The 22,184-nt window shown below is 41.9% G+C and overlaps 1 long non-coding RNA gene and 1 other non-coding gene across 2 annotated transcripts in view; both read right to left on the reverse strand.

The window, feature by feature from the left end:
• The window catches only part of LOC109252706 (uncharacterized), a 413,372-nt gene that overhangs the window by 378,796 nt on the left and 12,392 nt on the right, over positions 1 to 22,184 (reverse strand). The window contains exon 2 of the long non-coding RNA XR_008423024.1: positions 14,897 to 14,958. This is a non-coding gene — a long non-coding RNA (uncharacterized LOC109252706). The remainder of the gene's footprint in view (positions 1 to 14,896; positions 14,959 to 22,184) is intronic.
• On the reverse strand, positions 15,511 to 15,595 carry TRNAQ-UUG (transfer RNA glutamine (anticodon UUG)). Its single transcript has one exon. It is a non-coding gene; the product is annotated as a tRNA-Gln (tRNA).

Below are 22,184 nucleotides of genomic sequence, written 5' to 3' on the forward strand. Positions count from 1 at the left end.
GGGTTCTACAACCTGCCCCTTGGAACGATTTCTTAGTATCCAGTTACGTTACTTTACCATAGACATTCTACCTGCCCGCTACATTATCCTGATCAGGGCTGATAACTGAAGGAGAGTCTACAAATCAAATACCCTTGCACTGCATATGGAAACCTAATCTTTTAGTGTTTTATTATTATTTTTTTATTAGAGAAAGAGTGTGCCAGCAGGGGAGAGGGAGAGAGGGAGAGAGAAAGAGGGAGATGGTGAGGGAGAAGGAAAGAGGGAGGGAGGGAGGGAGGGAGAGAGAGGGAGGGAGGGAGAGAAAGAGAAGGAGAGAGGGAGAGGAAGAGAGGATGAGAACCTCAAGCAGGCTCCATGCTTAACAGGGGGCTACCCCGGGATCATGACCTGAGCTGAAAGCAAGAGTTGGACACTCAACTGACTGAGCCACCCAGGGTCCCCAAAAACCGAATCGTTTAAGGCCCAAAAGAAATGGCAAATGCCATGATACATTCTTACCTCACTTCTCTAAACGAAAGTACTCTCTTCTCCCTCAACGTACCCGCTCTTGTTCTTGCCATCTTTCTCTCTCTGACCACATTCTGGCTTCTAATATTGTCAGTCATTAGGACGGCAGGAATTCTCACTACTTACATTCAGTTCCTTCAGGGCAACGAGGGTTTACATCTGCTACGGCGAGGTTACTGGTTAGTGAATATCTCCACCACGCCAGAAACTGGAATTTTAAAGGCACCACCTTCTTTCTTTTTCAGGTAAATATTACAATGGTAAGCATTCCAGAGATGAGGAAACCGAATGTCAGAGAAGTTGGTTTTCTTTATATGCCTCATCCAGCATGGGTCCTTCCTTGTTCATAGCATACATTACATTAGTGACTGTCAAATTAAAGTACAAAATCGATGGCAATTTACATGGGAATCCCACCCTCCCAGAGACTATGATATTAGTATCTTGGATTAGATGCCGACTGGACTACACCTGAACTGTTACTCCAGATGAAGGCTGCCTAATGCATTATTAATTCTCTCTTTCAAAGACAGTATGCGCTCTACACTGCTTCAGGCAAATGGAGACAGGACAGATGTGTTATTTGGAAAAAGACTGTTACAGGAAGCAAAAGTATGCAAATTATGCCTCTTCTGTACACTTCAAGACCCATTTTTAAACCGGTAAACTCCTTCAAGGTGACATGCTGACGTTCTGAAATAATTTCTCTCATTAGAGCACGGTGACTATCACTCGGGCTTCTCTTAAGAAGAACGGAAGATGCCGGGGATGAAAACAGTATTTCACAAGTGTAGAGTGATTGTTTCTAACCAAGGATTTTTTTTCTCTCAAATCTAGACAAATATACAGGGAAATAGAGCAGATAATGAGGAGTAGAAGGGATTCAAATGGGACACGTGCACAACAAATCTGTATTTTTCTTTTTGAGAAAGACACGAAAACCGAGCTTGGGGTCGTGTTTTACAGAGAGGTTTGCACAATCTTTGCAAAACTCCAGGATTTTCTAATCTAATTGCCTTTTATAGGTAGGGAGACATAGGCCTAGAGAAGAGGAATTTCCCAGATTGAAGGGCAGTCATGCTAGAGCTCAGACTGGAGCCCAGGATCCGGCCCCAGAGTCAAATTGCTGCCTCTCCACCGCCCCATCCTGCTCTCGTAAATGGGTGCCCACGATATGAAATATCCGTGTGGGGTTCCCCAGGCGTGACCGGCCCGACTTCTGGTGACAGCTTCTGTCTTCTCTGGCCTGTGCAGTGGTTCTCGCTTGCCTGGCAATCTTAGTTCACTTCTCCAGACAAAGTTCCTTCCGTGTAGTGGACATTAGTTTTTCCGTCTGTGTGTCCCCTAGGGCTGGGTCAACACACCCTTCTAGCAAGCTTTGACCAGAAACTTTATGAACTTCAGTTTCCTTGTTTTTAAAACAGGAGAAATAGGGGCACCTGGGTGGCTCGGTGGGTTGAGTGTTCGATTCTTGATTCTGGCTCAGGTGATAGTCCCAGGGTTGTGGGATGGAGCCCCACTAGGCTCCAAGATAGGCATGGAGCCTGTTTGAGAGACTGTCTCTCTCTGCTCCTCTCCCCTGCTCATTTGCATGCTCTTTCTCTAAAATAAAATAGAATGTGGGGCGCCTGGGTGGCTCAGTCGGTTAAGCGCCCAACTTTGGCTCAGGTCATGATCTCACAGTTCGTGAGTTCGAGCCCCGCGTCGGGCTCTGTGCTGACAGCTTAGAGCCTGGAGCCTGCTTCCAATTCTATGTCTCCCTCATTCTCTGCTCCTCCCCTGCTCATGCTCTCTCTCACCTTCAAAAATAAATAAAAACATTTTTAAAAAATTTAAAGTAAAAGAGTGAAATAAAATAAAATGGGAGAAATCACAGCTGCTGTGCATTGTTGTGATGGAGGCCAAATGAGATCATGTATGAGTTGCATTTATCACACAGAGAATGAGGAGTAGTTCGTCGTGGTTTGCTATTACCGTCCGTCGATTTTGACTACAAGTGCGCACTAGGTTTCCTGAGCTGTCGTTTTCAGTGGCTGCTGTTACGAGAATGGATCCTTTCCAGAACATGAAGAAACACTCTGTTTGGGAACCTGTAAGTCCTCTTCATACAAGCAGAATGACTGGAATAGACGAAGGATGTTGAGGGAAACGGAAAACCCTCTCTATGTTGTTTCCACCTGTGACGTTCTAATTTTTCTTGTTTCCTTTGCTCTGGGAGAGCAGTAGACTGGATCCAGCTCACCTTCAACAATAACCTTGAGATGATTCTTAGGCGCCTCCACCTTGGCAAGAGTCGGGCTTCTCCAGAGAAACAGAACTGATAAGACACTGACTTGTCTAAAGGAACTCAGTTCGTCGTCCATACTGAGCGCCCCGTGGAGCTGATCGGAAGCCAAGGTGTCAGACCGCTGCATCACGACCAACAGCCATAGGCAAGGTTGAGGCTGAGGGACTTCACAACAACACAGGAGTATTTGCAAGTTCCTTCTGGGTTATCAGTCGGATTAAGTAATTCTCCTCCATATGTGTCCCTATTTAGAAAATAAGAGTTAATTGCTGAGTTCGGAAACAAATGATCACAAAATCCAAGTTAGCCAACGGGACAACACCAAGTCTTATGGGCACAAAGAAAAAGTCCTTTCGCAGGTACAAAGTTTGGAGAAAAGAGTCCACAAGACCACACCCACTTTTTTTTTTTTTTTAATTGAAGAGTAGACAGACAATACTGTACTGGATTCAGGTATACAACATAGGAACCCAATAGTTAGATGCCTTATGAAACGAACAAGACCATGTCCACTTGTGACAGCAATCGCAAGTTCAGGGATCCCTAAGACCACTCTTGGGTTCCAGAATTAGCAAGAAGGCCTTCAGTTACACTTGGGTTTCAGTGTAACACCCCTGAAGCTGTTATACTGACTGCTACGCTTATCACAGCTGAGAGATACGGATTAAAATCAGCCAAGGGAAAGGCTGGGTGGGGCGGAGTCAGAGAAAGTATGCGATGTGGAGCTTCTGGCTGTCCTCTCCCCAGGGAGTCGCGATCCACTTTACTTTTCCAGCACTGGCGTGGGACAACGTACAGCGAGTCTTTCCAAGCTGGGGAGCTCGCTCGAGCTTCAGTGTCCAGGGATTTCCCAGGGGCTCCATCACCTCACCCTGAGTGACTGCCCAGACAGCAGATCTCAGTCTCCCGTCCCTCCATGATGCAAACCCCACTGCACAGCACATCGTTGGTGTGGCACAAAGCTTCCACTCCAAACTGCGCTGGCTCTGTCCACTGCCCAAAGGCCTCCAGGTAAACAGAAGCACTTTCCTCAATGTCAACTTTTGACAACTTTCCTCGGACGACACATTCTGAGGGCTTACAGGTTACCGTCCAAGAAACCAGGACAGAGGCCAGACTTCTCTCTGGGGAAGGGAGAACTCTGTACTCCACTACTGGATAGCTGGTCACACCTGGGGATGCTCTCCCATTCTAACTTAATCTGTAAGTGCGTTTTATCCATGAAACAAACACTTCTTAAGCATTTATTTTGCTCTGGTCTTCTCTGAAATGTTTTTCCAACGTTGCCTCCATTAATCCTCACCGCAGCCTGCTGTAGTCAGCACTTAAAAAAAATTTTTTTTCAACGTTTATTCGTTTTTGAGAGACATAGTGCGAATGGGGGAGGGGCAGAGACAGAGGGAGACACAGAATCCGAAGCGGGCTCCAGGCTCCGAGCTGTCAGCACAGAGCCCGACGCGGGGCTCGAAGCCACGGACTGCGAGATCGTGACCTGAGCCAAAGTCGGACGCTTAACACACTGAGCCACCCAGGTGTCCCAGTGGGCACTATTTTAACGGCATTTTAGAGATGGGGAAACTGAGGCTTGTCTCCAGTTACAGAGCCAGTGACTGAAGATGGAATAATCAAGGAATATGGGAGTCCAGAGGTACAATGAAGAGACTACAGGATCTTGTGCTCATCATCACTGTACCGCAAACATACTGCCTTTTCCATGCGAAGTCAATGTCCACAGGCACATGCTCAAAGAAAGCACGGGTACTGACTGAAAACCGTCCACTGCTGCCCTTCTGTTCCACAACATATGTGAGTTCATTCTGCCACAACCAGCAACTCATCTCGCTCTACATTTAACCGACATAAATAGAAGGCAGAAGGACACGAAGACTTACCATGAGCTCACGGTGCCCTGATCAAAGAAGGCTGAGTTGACCACAGTATTTCAAATGGTCTTTTTGTCTGGCATCCCAGAGGTCTGTCCACCCTGGGGCACTGCACAATAGTAAGATTCCGGATGAGTGAAAGGCATGCCTTTCTTTATAAAGCAGGATAAGGGCCATTCTGAAAGGGGAGGTGAGGACGACCAGCGTTTGAGGCTTCAAATACAAATGTCTGACAAGAAAACTGTTTCCCTTAAACCACTCCATGCGAGCATGCCCCTTGGGAAATCTTCATATGCCCCAGGATGCCTTGGTTTGGTACCAACGGTCCAGATGATCCAACTTCATTAATTAAAAAAAAATTTTTTTTTAATGTTTATTTATTTTTGAGACAGAGACAGAACGCGAGTGGGTTAGGGGCAGAGAGAGAGGGAGGCACAGAATCTGAAGCAGGCTCCAGGCTCCAAGCTGTCAGCACAGAGCCCGATGCGGGGCTTGAACCCACGAACCGTGCGATCATGACCTGAGCCGAAGTCCGAGGCTCAACCGACTGAGCCACCCAGGTGCCCCAACTTCATTAATTTTTAAATTTGGGGTAAAAAGCTTCTGTTCACTTGCTGTGTGACCAATGGTGTTGATCTTTAATAAATAAATTGGGATGGGAGTCCTGAAAACGCACTGAACGTATGAGGAATTTCGTGTGAAATCCAGCTGAAGAGAGCCTGATGTACAGGGGGAGAAGAGAGTTACAATTTTTCTGAGGAATGGTGATTGAAGAGACGTGGACCTAACGATGCTGTGAGAAAGAGGCCCTTCCCCAACCCGGGACAGGGCCAATGATGCCGTCTACCCTCAGGCAGCACGAGGGAGGAGTGTTTCTACTCATGGCCGTTCTCTGATGACACAGGGACATCTCCAGAGTGGCCGGTGGTTTCCAAAAGATGGTGCCTCCAACAGCAAACCCAAACGGACATCGATTGGGAGGAGGGACACAGGCCAGTTCTAAGCACCAGAAGGTGCTCTTACTGGGAAGACATTTGCGGGCCCCCTCTTAGATCTGTTTCTGTCCAGGTAGGAAATTCCCGGAAAAGGAGGAGAGGAGCTCAAGCTACTGCCACATAGCAACATGGCGAGCATGAGCAATGGGGTTCCGATGTGGGTCTAGCGTCATTCTTATGACCATTTGGTGCCTCCACATCCCTCAGGTGGGTGGTCTTGGAAACATCCATCACAACTGCGATTTGAAAGAAATATTAAAGACAGATGTTCTCCCATTTTACTGCGTTTCAGTTTTACAAACAGGTAACGGTGAAATTTAATATGGAAAACTGCCTTCCTCAGAGGATTCTTTTGTAATGATTAGAAGCTAAAGGATCCTTCGAGAAATTTGGCCAAAACTGTCAGTGCTTCACTGTACCTACACTCTACAAACACTCCAACTGTCTGTTTTTAATAGAATTACCAAGGCATCAAATCTACACCAAAATAATGAGTTGAAAAGTGAGAAGTTTAGTGAATGAACCAGTTGTACAACTCCTATAAAAACAAAAATATTCTAGGTTTGGGGGGTGGGGGGCATTTGCTTTGGTTTTGTGCTGGCTTATCCCACGGGATTAACAAAGCTCTTTGACTATTTGGTTTTGTGTCACTATTGTCTACACTGCTTCATAGATCACACTTCTTCAAATGTGGGGCTTGTAGGGTCCAGAAAGTGCACTTACACCCGCTCCTGGCACTAGTGTAGAGAATACTCCCCACCTCCAGAGTGGGAAGCTTCCAGATCACAGGGGACACCAGCATCACAGGTACAGCTCAAGTAAAGAGGAAAATAAAACAACAAAAAAAAGAGTTGACTCTCGGGACTCTCCTCAGGGTGTATGTTTGGCTTTCTTGCTATCGGCGCCTAGCATTAATATTTGGCCAAAGCACATTTATAGTAACGCGTGGTGGGGGCACCTGAGCGGCTCAATCGGTTAAGCGTCCAAGTCTTGATCTCAGCTCAGGTCTTGATCTCAGGGTCGTGAGCTCGAGCCCCGAGTTCAGCTCCACACTGGGTGTGGAGACTCCTTAAAAAAATAAAAATAAAAATATAGTAACACGTGGAAGGGCACGGTGGAGGAGGGTGAGAGCACGGGCCGCGAGGTCACGGGTAAAGGCACTGGAAAGGAGAAAGTGGACGTGTTTCAGATTTTAGTTGGAAGAATGTGCCTTTGTTTCCAATTCATAGTCTCCTTTAGTCATGACAGGGCATAAATAGAAGACTGAACTTTAAAAAAATAAATAAAGAAGGCAGGATGGTTTTGTTTCTGTAAATGCCTTGAACAAAGCATGTGTTTCTGTTTAATACTGGATGAGCTCCAATTGATGTCTAGATCCTTGTCAAAATGTTTACTTTTCTGTGGGATTTTTTTTTTTTTTTTCCAGTGGGGCATTACAAAGCCATGCCTATAGCTCTGGACTTCAAAGTTGCGGCCAGCCTCCCCCGAAAAGCCATTGTTTCACCTACTTCCCCGTCCCCATTCAAATTAAATCTTAGTTTCTAAAAAATCATTTTGTGCCTGAGAAAGATCAATCTTGGTACGAAACCCGAAGAAACCGTTGGGAGATTTGAGGGAAATTCACCAAAGCCACTACTAGGACAACAAATATGGAAAACATGAATGTTTGTTTTCATTGGGATACTCTGCACGGTATTTTGGGGCCATGTAAAACAACAAAAATAACTTGTTTTATTCCTGAGCAGTTGTGAACTACTAATTTGAGTATGCACGAGCCCCGTGGAGGGAAGTCTGAAAAAAAAAATGTTGCTCTATGCTACACTGGGTATTTTATTCAACCCCACAGGCCTATAGAAGGTAAAATACATATGCCATGAATTATAAATATGTCAAGACAATAAATGAATAACCCTGAATGGTTTTATCTTACATTTTCCCCTGGAAAACTTAACCCTTAATGAAAGCCACATACTATGATACAAGCGACGAAGGAACAAATCTAAGAGTAGGAAAAAATGTGTCTGTAGATAACAGCTATTTAGTTACAAAGATAAAAGAATTTTGTAAAAATAAGCAAAAACTAAAGCCTCTGACAGTCCCTGTGGAAGGATCTGATTTCTCCCTTTTCGATTTTTCAAATCCTTTAGATCAATGTCTTTCAACTTCTGGGTAAAATACCCACTTTTCCATCCCCCAGTGGAGGGCTGAAATTGGATTCAAAAGTTCTGTGCTTTGGTCTTGCTCCGTCCGCCTTGTGACTCTAGGTTTGTGAGTTAGTGCTCGATGCTTTAACAGTCATCCCCAGGGGTGCACGGGAGGCTCAGTCGGTTGAGCGTCCGACTTCAGCTCAGGTCATGATCTCACCATTTGTGAGTTCAAGCCCCACATTGGGCTCTCTGCTGTCAGCTCAGAGCCCGCTTCAGATTCTCTCTCTCTCTCTCTCTCTCTCTCTCTCTCTCTCTCTCTGCCTTTCTACTACTCATACTCTCCCTCTCTCTCAAAAATAAATGTTAAAAAATAAATAAAATAAAATAAAATAAAATAAAATAGGTAATACAAATATACTGCAACCACATTTCCCACATGGTTAAAAAACATAGGAAGAGGGCACCTGAGTGGCTCAGTTAGTTAAGTGCCTGACTCTTGATTTTGGCTCAGGTCAGGATCTCAGTGGTTCGTGGGTTTGTGCCCCGCATCGGGCTCTGAGCCAACCACACGGAGCCTGCTTGGGATTCTGTTTCTCTCTCTGCCCCTCCTCCACTCAGGCAGTCTCCGTCTCTCTCAAAATAAATAAACAAACTTAAAAAAAAAAAAAGACAATGACTGATTATTAATTCATGAATCTGACGGCTGGCTGGCTGGTCCTACCCCCTTGGCTATTTCGCTGGGGCTGGTAGATCTATGATGCCCTCATCCATATGTCTGCGGCCTTGGCCTGGTCTCCAGGTGGCCCATCAGGCGGCACCTTGTGGCACAAAGATTCCCAGCAGGAAGAAGGGGAAAAAGCACCTGTCAAGCCTCTGTTTGTGCCATGTTTGCTGTTGCTCCATTGGCCAAAAACAATATGAGTTAAGTGCAGTTAAAGTGGGTGTAGACACGTAAGGAAATACATACAGGGACGCATGAACAACGTGAGAAGCCTATTACAACAATCTGCCCCCTCTAGGCAGGTCACTTCACCTGTCTGGGACTCATTTTTGTCACCTCTAGATTGGAAAATGGAATAATTTGTATTACTTTAAAAAATTGGTTTGGAGAATTAAATGAGAAACTATATATGGAAATTTCTGAAGAACGAAGAGAACTCTCTAACTGAAAAGTAGCATTGTGACACAGACCTGTATTGCTCTGGGTCGCTCCCCCCAACCACGTTTTTAAGTTTTTACACGTCTTCCAACCACATTTAAACAAATTCACCCTGATGAAAATTAACTTAAACCTTTTCTTTTTTTTTTTTTTAATTTTAAAACCAAATCACTACTTTTTCAACTAAGTGTTTAATGTTGAATTCGGTCACCGGAGTGGTCTTCAGCAGAAAAATCTGGTGTCACCTAACTTAACATTTGTAGAACTAAGACTCTGTCTACACAATGCCAAAATATCTGGTCACTTGAACAAAGTTGGATTTTATAAGGCATCTGGATGACGCATCTACCTAGCACTGAATATTGTGAGCCTGTACTGATCACGTGGACTGCTTTCGTTCATTTTGTGTCTTATAGGGTACTCCAGCTGCCCGCTTTTTAATAGCATTGGTTATTCGAGAATATGCCCTGAGATTAAAATGTCTTTTGCTGAGAAAAGTGACTTTCATCTGTCATACCCAATGCATCTCTTCCACGTTAAATTTCCTTTAGCAAAATAAATGAGTTCTAGCTAGAACCAACAAGAGACTAAAAGAGAACACACAGTATTTTGAGTTACAACTGCCACAGAAAGGTGGGTTCCTTTTCTCCTTCTTCTTCCTCTCCTATGTGCTTAAAGCATGTGAAATGACAGCGTGCTGAAGCATCATAGGATTCTACGACCATAGTCACCTTAAATTAGTGTGAAAGGACCCCGAACAGCAATGCTGATTAGTCCCAAGTAGAGTTTACAACTTCTTATCATGTTCATAACTTGGTCCCCAAGTTCAAGGGAGAAATAGGAGCTTTGGCGTGATTTTCCTTTTTTTTTTTTTTTATTTTTTAAATATTTTATTTATTTTTGAGAGAGAGAGACAGAACACAAGCAGAGGTGGGGCGGAGAGAGAGGGAGACGCAGAATCAGAAGCAGGCTCCAGGTTCTGAGCTGTCAGCACAGAGCCCAACGCAGGGGTGGACCCACAAATCATGAGATCATGACCTGAGCCAAAATCAGACACTTAACTAACTGAGCCACCCAGGCGCTCCTGGCATGATTTTCATATTTGGGGTTTTACTTTTTTTTAACTTTTACTTATCAATGTGTCACTAAATTTTAATTTATTAATGCCCACTGTCTCCAGGAAGTTGAAGCTTTATAGAAAAAGCTTTGTGTGTCCTAATCCTGAATGTTCTGCCCATCTGTAAAATGCATTAGAGGTAAACACATATGGTGACTGGTCATTAAGGGACAACTTGAGCAGTTACCGCCTTCTCACCCAACACTATCCAGTGCACACAACTTCTTATCCCTTTTTGTTCTCCTTTCTTTTTTTCCTTCAGTTCCTGCCTGACCCACTTCTCTTTAACTTTTTTTTTTCCGTTTTATTTCCCGATGGTGTCATTAAGCAGCCGCAGGATTTCTTAGCAAACACAGTAGACTTACTGTAAATTTGAGTCATGTTCTACGATGAAAAGTAGTTTGAGATATAAATCAGAATGACTCTAAGAAACACGGCAACTGGTGAACGAAATTAAAAAAACACTGTTTGAAAACTTTAAGTCCAGTATAGTTAACATACAGTGTTCTATTAGTTTCAGGTATAACATAGTGGCTCGACACTTCCCATGCATCACCAAAGCTCGTCACAAGTGCACTTCTAAATCCCCATCATCTACTACCCCACCCCCCACCCACCTCCCCTCTGGTAACCATCCGCGCAACTGTTCTCTATAGTTAAGAGTTTCTTTTTTGGTTTTGTGTCTTTTTTTTCCTTTGTTCTTTTGTTCTATTCCTTAATTTCCACATATGAGTGAAATCATATGATATTTGTCTTTCTCTGACTTATATTAAAGGAAAACTCTCGAGGGGATCCTGGGTGGCTCTGTCAGTTAAGTGTCTGATTCTTGATTTTGGCTCAGGTCAGGCTCTGAGATGACAGTGCGGAGCCTGTTGGGGATTCTCTCTCTCTCCCTCTCTCTCTGCCCCTCCCCTGATCATATTTGTTCTCTAAAAATAAACAAACATAAGGAAAGGAAAGGAAAGGAAAGGAAAGGAAAGGAAAGGAAAGGAAAGGAAAGGAAAGAGAAAAACTCTTGAAATGTGATTATTCTATGGTATATAACTCTTCGCCTCCAACTTTCTGCCTTGATGGAAAGTTTTAGCTAGGTATTTGCTAGACCTCACTCATGGGTATGAAGTTTAAGATTTTGGAAATATAAGCACTCTTACTTCACATATATAGACTAAATCAGTACATATAATAAGGATAAGCACAGCGCAATTACAAGGCACCGTTCTTTAATTTGAGATGACCAGCATCTAATAGGCTATGCTTATATTTTTGAATCACTGCAAGATTAGAAGTGCTAGCAACAATCAAATTTGGAGAGAAGAGATTTAATTCTGTCTAACGCAACTTTTGGCTTAAGTATAGTTCCTGGCATTCTAATTCTTTGAAAATGAGTAACACTACTAATCAATAATTCATTCACAACCACGTTATAAACCGAGCAGTATAATTTTTCGGGTTGAACTTTTTGATCCTAGACAGTAAAATTAGATTCCACTAATTATAGTCGGAGACAATGACCATTATATATTTTTAAAATCAAAACGAATCACAATCTGCTTCTAATACACAAGTTGGGCCTCATCTTCCGTATCCAACCTTCTCCAAGCGACCAACTTATGAATCATACGGAACTTGGGCTCCATCCATCCTCTGCCTGAGACAGAACTGTAGAAAGTCCTGCTCTAGCTTTCTTTCCTTAGAGCAAAGGAATGTTCCTCTCCTGGACCTATGCCTTCATCTTTCTAGACCTGGAACCTTGGAATTCCCTGCCTCAATGACCCTATACCCTTTTCTAAGGCCAGTGTAAGGAGGCTGGTCTCTAGGGCAGATGGGGAGCACAGGTTGAACCCTAGGCTCAAGGGTTCACACATCTTCCCAGAAGGCTGCCCATGGGAGGAACAAGTCTACAGAGAGGAAGATAAAGGGTGTGGGCCACAGGCTAGGCCTCCACTGTTGCTTTCACTTGGCCCCCACAACGAACCTGGTGTGAACCTACAGAAGTTAACATATTGCCCAAACCCACAGGGGCCTGTTGGGTTTGAGGTCTTTGCATATGCTCTCTTCTCCACATCTGGAGAATTCTCTCTCCTCTTCACTCCTGGAGATTTCTCCAGTAGATCTGATCCGACTTCCTTTGTGAAAATTCTTCTAACTTTTCTGGACAGATTGGCTGTCTTCTCCTTTGGGTTCCTATGATGTGTTCTACTAATATTTACCACGGAGAAATTAACACATCTGACTATAATTCTTTATTCATATATTTGCCTCCTTCTCATGAAAAATTCGAGGCCAGCGAGAGTTACATTCCGATGATGATGCTTCATAAATATTCAATGAATATGTGTTGAATTCAATGCACTAAATGTGTGTAGTTTGTAAATTGGCTATCAGGCTCATTTCTCAGACTGAAATTCTTCAGGCTATGTCTGAGGATAATATTACATTTTTCTTTTTATAAAGGAATAGAATGGTAAACTCAAAATTAGTTAAGGTATTTTCCAAAGTGCGAGATTCCAAAAATTCCATCGATAAGAACAAATGTTTGAGGGATGATACAGTCCTCAGTAAAAATGGACGACTGTGCTTCTCATGGCTTCAAATGGAAGAGAGCTGCCCACAATGAGAATATGACCAAGGAAATCTGTCACCCCCACAGGTTGGATGCACCCATGGCATCAGCTGTTACTACGTGCATTTGAGTCAAACTAGAAGATGGGACATTTCCAGAGAAATAAATTCAAATTGATAGAGTTTACTGCAACCTGCTAATCTGCCATGCAGAGAAATGGGCAATATTCTCAGAGGAATCTCATGATCGTTATTCAAGGCACTTAAGTAGACACCTAAATCGCGTGGCATACAGCCTCTTTGTTGCTCCAAATTCCAACAGATGCTTTACCAGCTTGCATTTTGCACCCCTTTGCTAGATGCCAGGAACTCTTCCAGGCATTTTACAAGTAGAATTGTTTTATCCCCACAAGAACACAGTGAGGCAGAAAGTGAGGGTCAGGATAGTTAGGAAACTTGCCCAAGGTCACTATGGGAGTGAACCTATGAGTCTTGGAGGTAGAAAGATCACAAATTGGGAGTCGCTGAAATATGCATGGCAACTAGAGCCAAGAGGAGATGGTGGCAGGAGCCGCTGGTCTGTTAGAAGGGCAGGAGAGCACTGATGGGGCTGAACTGAGGAGCTCGTGCAGGAGATGGAGAGGGTAGCCCCATAAAAGTGGGAGAAGAAACAAGAGCGGTGATATTCCAGAAACCAAAGGAGGGAAGACGTGCATGAAGTCAGCTCCACATTACCAGATCTTATACGCACATCACACAGTCGACTGCAAGGAGGTCCTGATGTACATTTAGAAAGTCTCTATCAGAAGTTCACATCCAGACTAAAGCCTGATTTGGTGAGCTGGTGAATGAATGGAAGGCCATCATGTAGGAGTAAAGAAAGAGAAAGCTTTCAGAAGGTACTGAAAGGAAAGGCAAACCCAAGGCAGAAGTTTAAAAGCTAGGAAAGGTCCAAAGGTTGTTCTTAACAGTGCGTATTTTCCACTTGGAAAGTGGAAAAGAGTCAAAGCAATTTTAAATATGGCACAGTTTTATTCGCTAAAGCCACTGACTTCCTAAACGTTTACAGCAACATCTACGTAGTTCTAGATTCTTGATACTCAATGTCTGGTCATCTACGTTAGCATTTCCTGGGAAGTAGTTAAAACTACGAAATCGCAGACCCCCAGTGATGCAAATGCGTTTTAAAGTTTAGAACCCACGAATCTAGATTCTACTACAGATAACCCAAGAGAAATCTTATCCATTAAAGTATAGTTTGAAATTGTTGTAATTTACTCTGTATACACACCAGAGTCACATCTAATTTATTTGTGAATGCCAGCATTGCTCTTTTTTCAAATCCAGTAATTAACTAGCTTCAAGTTATACTATCTCAAGTAATGAATTTTACTCTTAAATTGGAATACGATCACATCCATGCATACAGATGGTGCAGATTCACTTGGGTGGATGGCTCTCCCTGCACTGTGCAGTATGTTTTTAGCCTTCTCTAATTCAAAGCATTATCCAATTGCCAGAGGTAAATATTTTATGGACTTCTCTCAGTAATGATGCTTATTTCCCCCAAACCTGTCCCAGCTTATGTCATAGACACATTGTAGCAGAATAAATAAAGGGCTTCATGGGGTTCATTTTATAACGGGCTGTAGCAGTAGTAACAGCCGAGAAGGGGAAATGATCGGAGGACCAGAGAGAGGATTCCATAAAAGGAAAACACACACAGAAACAATCCTTGTCCGCAGGATTCCAATATACACAAATTTCAGCTATCATGGTTTAGTGAAATACCACCAGCTTTCAACAACAGGGTTCCAATTTCAGTTACTGTAATATATCAGATGTGAGTAATTGCTTCAAGGGTAAACTTTGCTGCTAGCTCTTGAGCCCACAAATCTCTATGTAAAAAAGAGACGTACACCCCATTCAGTGACCGAAGTCTATCGGCGATTAGTCACTGTACATCTGTTATTCCGCGCACATACAGACAGAAAAGCGTGTCATTCCACGGCTCCCTGATCTCCCAGGGAAAGCCCCACAAAACTTTTTACAAAATGGATAATCGGGAGGGAAACAGCCGACGAAGATGAAAGTAGACCAGAGAAACGAAAAGTGCTAGCACTGGAAGTTAAATCGGAACCTTCCACGCGTGGTTGACCACGGGAACATTGACACTATGACCATTTGAGAGACTCGGGACGTATAACCAATAAAAACGGAGCACAAGAGAGCTTACCAACAAACACGAAGAGGCTAGTCGTGATGAAAAGGATCGAGTTGTCCTCGAGGAGGTGACATCTGTAAAAAAATAAATTTCACATTAAAAGAATGCTCTGATACTTCATAACAATGCAAGCACAAACGGGGACAGGTCAGGAGGTGATCCAAACTTAGAAGTACAGCAATTTGCCGTGGCCGAGAAGATTTTCATTCCTTAAGTTACTCGATGAGAAGGTGGCAAGCACGGTTCAAACTACTCCTGACACGTTTTTCTAAAGGGCCAAAGCATTTTAGTTCTCGATATTTCTGTTTCAAATTATAAAGTACTGAAGAGAGTTTTACTGCTTTTTTTTCATTTCCCTACATACTTATGACTGAAATTAAGAGAGTTTTTAATGTTTAAGCAAAAATTGTAAAGGTCGCTGATAAAACAAATTTTTCCACTTGATTATTAAAATTGCCTTGTGCATTTTCAGTTTGCAAGGTCATTAAAAATTTTTTTTAATGTTTGTTTATTTTTGAGAGAGAGAGAGAGACAGAGAGAGAGACAGAGTGTGAGTGGGGAAGGGGCACAGAGAGAGGGAGACACAGAATCCAAAGCAGGCTCCAGGCTCCGAGCTGTCAGCACAGAGCCCGATGTGGGGTTCGAACCCACAAACCACGAGATCATGACCTGAGCCAAAGTCAGACGCTTAACCAACTGAGCCACCCAGGCGCCCCAGTTTGCAAGGTCTTTTTTACAGTCCCACACTATTGTGCAACATATTACCAGTAGATATGATCGATAGGATGGATGGAAGAAAGAAAGAAAGAAAGAAAGAAAGAAAGAAAGAAAGAAAGAAAGAAAGAAAGAAAGAAAGAAAGAAAAAGAAAGGAAGGAAGGAAGGAAGGACGAAAGAAAGAAAAAGGAAGAAAGGAAGAAGGAAGGAAGGAAGGACGAACAAGATAGCTAGATGGCTCTAGAGATAGAAGCAGAGATTACAGACGGAGATATCCAAAGAGAAGAAAACAGTCAAAATGAATTTAAGCATAGGGTAACCTTGAACTATCTTTTTTTGGTATTCGTAAGTGCCAAGGTCAAGAAAGAGAAGTGTGCTTGCATGTGCACTGGATATCCAATTATGGTATCAACATGTAAAAACCGTGCAGATTTGGGGGCGCTTGGTGGGCTCAGTCAGACCACGTGACTCTTGATCACGGGGTTTTGAGTTTGAGCCCCATGTTGGGTGTAGAGATGACTTAAAAATAAAATGTAAATAAAGCCCCCCAAACTAAAAACTAAAAAAATTAAAAGTGCAGATTTTGAGTATGGATTTATCTTTTAACTTGGAAGATGATTTACAAGAGATAATTCTATGAGAGTTCTGCCAGTAACTCTTTGTCCATAACAAGGAGACTCCTTTCCAGGTGTACTTCACTACATGTGATACACATAATCCTAATTTTAGGTACATTCTAGTCTTCTAAATTAAATCATACTCAGACCCACAAGAGAAAACTTCTAGGAACAGAGTATCACTATTTCACCTATAAAATAAAAAGCCTACATAAAAATATACAACCATTTTTACATAAATTTCCCATGGATCTATAATATTTTATATGAAGTAAGTAAAAATGAGGTTGGTCCTATTGACTGTTCTTAATCTGCAAGGTAGAAAGTGTTTAAATGTCGAAGAACATGAAAATAAAGATATTAATTGGTTCTCAGAGATTATCAAACTATAATGTGAAATTATAATCAAATTATAATGTGAAAGCCAATTCCTGAAAAAGGGCAGAAAACAATAATATATGTCTGCCGAAGATGATGGAATGCAATCAGTTTAACAATGAGCAAAACTATTCCCTTACCCATTAGTTACTTTTCCATGTAAAATTCATCTTTGTTTTGCAGAGTTTCTCAGTTGCTGAGAAACTGTGGTGGTTTCCCAGTGGCTTTTCCTTCCACGAGACAGAGTTGCCGTTGGAAAGCCTAGCATGTAGGTGGGCCACGTGACTAGTTCTCGCCAGTGGCTTTTGAGGGAAAATCGATTTTATCACTTGCAGGTCAAGGTGGTGAAGAGGCCAGTGCAACTTAACCTTTCCAGCAGCTGGGACCAGCACTTCAAGGATCTGAAGCGTGGCAGAATCCCAAGAAAGAAGAACCTGGATCTTCATCACTAAGAGAAAAGCTGCCTGACAGCTGGGAACAGCCACAGTAACACATAAATGAACGAGAAACACTCATCACATGCATATACCGTATACACAATTGGATGAAAGGCCCAAATGTGAGGCCTGAAACCATAAATGTCGTAGAAGAGAACACAGGCAATAACCTCTTTGACACGGGCTGTAACAACTTTTTTCCTAGATAGGTCCCCTGAAGCAAGGGAAACAAAGCAAAAATAAACTATTGGGACCACATCAAAATAAAAAGCTTCTGCACCGTGCAGGAAACAATCAACAAAACTAAAAGGCAACCTACAGAATGAGAGACGATATTTCCAAGTAGCATATCTGATAAAGGGTTAGTATCCAAAATATATAAAGAACTTATAAAACTCACACTCAAAACCAAATAATTCGATTTAAAAATGGGCAGAAGAAACGAATAGACATTTCTCCAAAGACATACAGATGACCAACAGACACGCAAAAAGATACTCAACATCACTCACGATCAGGGAAATGCAAATCAAAACTACAATAACAGATCACCTCATACTTGTCAGAATGGCTAAAATCAACAACACAAGAAGCGACAGGTGTTGGTGAGGATGTGGAGGAAAAGGAACGTTCTTGCACCATTGGTAGGAATGCAAACTGGTGTAGCCATTGTAGGAAAGGAGTATGGAAGTTCCTCAGAAAGAAAAAAACAGAAGTACCCTATAATCCAGCAATCCTACAAGTAGGTATTTACCCCAAGGATACAAAAACACTAATTCAAAGCGACAGATGCACCCCTATATTTGTAGGTGCGTTATTTACAAGAGCCAAGATATGGAAGCAGCCCAGGTGTCTGCCAACTGATGAATGGATAATATGAATGGAAGATATGGAATGAATGATATGGAATGGATGAATGGAAGATACGGTATACATATGCGATAGAATATCATTCAGCCCTAGAAAAGAATGAAGTCTTGTCGTTTGCAACGAAGTGGAGTTAGAAAGTATTATGCTAAGTGAAGTCAGTCCAAGACAGACAAATACCACATGATTTTACTCACATGTGGCATTTAAGAAACAAATGAGCAAAGGGAAAAAGAGAGAGGGAGACAAATCAAGAAACAGACCCGAAGTAATAGCGATCAAATTGGTGGTTACCAGAGGTGGGTGGGGACATGGGTGACATAGATGATGGGGATTAAGGAGGGCACTTGTTGCCACGAGGACCAGGTGATGTATGGAAGTGTTGGATCAGTATATCGTCCACCTGAAACTAATATAACACTGTATGTCAACTAACTGCAATTCCAATAAAATCTTAAAAAGCCAAAAAGAATATTCTTTATAACTGAAATGGTATCGTTTGTTTATTACTACGTCAACAGGATCTGTATAAAAATACTTTCTTCGATGCCATAACCACATACTTTCTAACCCAGGGCAGCACAGTAAAATCTTCTATAATGATGGAAATATTTCTACCCTGTCCAATATGGCAGCCACAACTCTCTTGTGGCCATTGAAGAAATAAAACTGTTATTTAATTTTAATTAAACTGAAATGTTAACAACCATGTGTGGTTAATGACTACCATAAGGGGACACTCAGTTCTCTAGCAATAACATTCAAACTTTCAACAGGAGACAAGATGGTTTTCAGCATACCTTCCTACCTTTAATAGCCTGTGTTCCCGAATCGTGAGAAGTTTGACAAAAGTAAAGGTGAATTTTGGTTAATTACATTTGTTTATCTAAAAAGAAAGAGGATAATTACCAATTACCTACATCTATTATCTGGAGATAATAAACTTATTTTCTTTTTCCTTCAGAAGCACATTTGAAGATAACGTTGACTCTTGATCAGCACACGGGCAAAGGGCATGAGGTTTATCAGTAAAGTCTGGAGAATCACATTCCTTGCTACCCTGGGCCAACTGCTGCCTTTTGGACAAATATCGCAAGTATACTCTCTTCCTTTCCCCCCACTTTGTCAATTAATAAGAGTGAAATAGGAGTATGACAGTTCATAGAAATGCACGTGACCAAAGTGTCTCTCGACTTTTTACAGCATTTCCATAACCGACACACTTGCAGGACCAATATATTCCTGAGGTATAAATCTGGGGAACGTCCACTCCCTACAAACCCCTCACAGTGAACCCATTGAACCCATTGTTGATAGTGGGGTAATTCAGGGGATTCACTTTTCGCTCTCCCTCACTGTTTGCTTGACCAGCGCAAGCCCCACTGCCCATCCAGTGCCCCAAAGTCTAGTCCAACAGCAAGTGCCATGTGCACCTGGCCTGAGTGTTGGGGCACGAAACGGTTTCTGCACCCTGGTGAAGACAATCAGGATAGAGAGAAGACTGGAGTACAACAAACCAAATTTTCTCTAGAGACACAGTATGAAAAATCAGTTTTTGAATCAAAGAGCAATTCAGTGAGTAAAGTCTGTTGATTTTAATGCTTCACAATTGTTTACTATTTTTCTCTTGGCAATTTCAGATGTTTAGAAAAAGCGTTTATTTTGAGAAATGAGTATTTATCACTGTTTATAAAGATACAGAACAGAACAAACAAATCTAACCAAGATACTACCCAAAAAGGGGGGAAAAACCCAGATGAGGCCCTTGTCAATTTTTCATCGGCAAAGCAAAAAGCATCACACTAATAAAACTTAATTAAATCATTAAATATTTAAAATGAATTTCTAACTCCAGCTTATGGAATAAATTCCCTTTTATGTATTTGAAACCCTATTATGAAGTCTATACATAAAGCACAATCAAATGTAAAACCAAACAATTTAATGTAGTCATCTCAATCAAAAATTCCATTTCATTTATCCTTCCAAAATCTAAATCACCTTAGAACACTACATCACCATTTATATTTCCCTCACATCAGGAAACGCATAACAAACACTGTTACAAATACATTGCCCACAAAGTGGTTGTACCTTATAAAATATAACTCATTCATTTCACATGTTTCATTTCATTTCAATAATAATGTATAATAGCATTGTCCAATTTACAGTGAATGTCATATTTCTGGTAGAAAATATAATGGATATTTACTGACTTCATTTTTTATATCATTCACAACCAACTATCTATACATGTATATGTCTTCAATGCCCTTCAGACAAGCATTTCTGACAGTGAGGAGTAGGTATATGCCTTTGTAAGAAAGAATTAGATTCACGATCACATTCTTTGGTAGAGATGTACTATATCAACTTATTCCATGGATCTGAACACATCTATTGTGTAAGCACATCTCTTATAGAATACTACATATATTAAAAGTTTAACATAATAATACTAGGCTAACCAATCCAATAAATGCTAATAAATACCCAAATACATTACAAAAGTCACAAGTATACTCCTGGGTTGTTTAACCCTGGCCAAGCAAGCATTGCTCAAATCACAAACAGGACTCATTTCTTTTCCCTGCCTCTCCCTTAGAATCATCCAAGTGTGCCAATTCCACCAAAATATCTTTGGAACTTCTACACATCACATCTCCCTTTCGTGACTTCCTTAGTCCAGCCTCCACGACCCTCCATGCTTGCCCTGCAGGCAGCCTCCTGTTCTCTCCTGGGTTTGCCTTTTCAGCAATTGTTTTATGTTTTAAACCCACTTAAGAGTCTATGTTAAACCTGCCATTTCTGGGACACCTGGGTGGCTCAGCTCGTCCAATTCTGGATTTCAGCTCAGGTCATGATCTCACAGTTCCTGAGACCAAGCCCTGCATCAGGATCTGTGCTGTTAGCACAGAACCTGCTTGGGATTCTCTCTCTCCCTCTCTCTCTCTCTCTCTCTGTCCCTACCCTGCTCGCTCACACACACACACACACACACACACACACACACACACACACACACTCTCTCTCTCTCTCTCTCTCTCTAACTAAATAAAGAAACTTAAAAAAAAACTGCCTTTTTTCAGTGTCCTCAATCTTCCCTTGGGCTCTCATGCAGAGAAAGCAATGGAAATCTTTGTAAGGAGGAGGATTATTTAAGGGCATAGAGGTCTGTTTCAGTGAAATTCTCCTACAAACGCACCACATAAAGTAGCTGCTTCACTGTCAAATGAACAATCAAATTACAAAAATACCTATACACAGTTTTGTTTTTCCCTTCTTCTTGGCTGACCCAGTCGTGCCACCTAATGTAATGGTAGCTCAAAATAATGGCTTCACAACCAAAAAATTCACTCTATCACTAATATGTTGATTGTGCTTACCTATCAGATATATTAGGAAAAATACCTTTTGCTTTCGTGTTCTTCCTAGAAATTTCTCTCATTCCACATCTCCTTCAAAGTTCATCATTCCTTAAGAACATGATCTAAATTCATTAACATGTCACACGGGTCCTTCACAATCTGACCCCACAAGATTTCCTACGCCCCAACCACAGACGCAATGCTCCAGGGAGAATGGACCGTGAGGAGCGTTCGACTTTCACATGCTGTTGGGACAATGACACACTCACATCCGTGTTTTGACATCTGCTAACTCTAAAACTACTCAGTTATTCAGGCATTCGTCAGGTTTCACTTCTAGGAAGTAAGGAGATATGCTTAAGGCCCTGGGATTATATTGTAGAAGCAAACAGATCTGCAAAATAAAGAAGTATTGTCAGATGAAGAGAAACAAAGGCCAAAAGGGAAAGTTAGGAAACGGAACGTTCAAGTGTGTCATTTCAAAGCTGTAAGGGGACTTTGTATCTTGCAGTTCTAGAAAATGAAAACATGGATTTTAAATGTATGTTATTATCTGCTTACCTCTTAAACATCTGTATTGAGTTTTACAAAGAAATAGTAGCCTTAGCAAACCGTAAGAGACTCTTAAATACAAAGAACAATCTGAGGGTTGATGGGGGCATGGGGGAGAGGGGGAAGTGGGTGATGGGCACTGAGGAGGGTACTTGTTGGGATGAGCACTGAGTGTTGTATGAAAGCGATGAGCTACGGGAATCTACCCTGAAATCCAAGAGCACACTTTACACACCGTATGTTACCAATTTGAGAATAAATTATATTATGAAAAAAAAAAAAGAAAGAAAGAGTGGCCTTAGTATTTGCTGCCAATGAGGTTTTAGATTTTTTCTTTATTTTCTTAAATCATTCTTCTGTTGT

Source organism: Panthera pardus, unplaced genomic scaffold, assembly GCF_024362965.1.
Source record: "Panthera pardus isolate Hobbes unplaced genomic scaffold, ASM2436296v1 HiC_scaffold_17, whole genome shotgun sequence".
Classification (NCBI taxonomy): domain Eukaryota; kingdom Metazoa; phylum Chordata; class Mammalia; order Carnivora; family Felidae; genus Panthera; species Panthera pardus.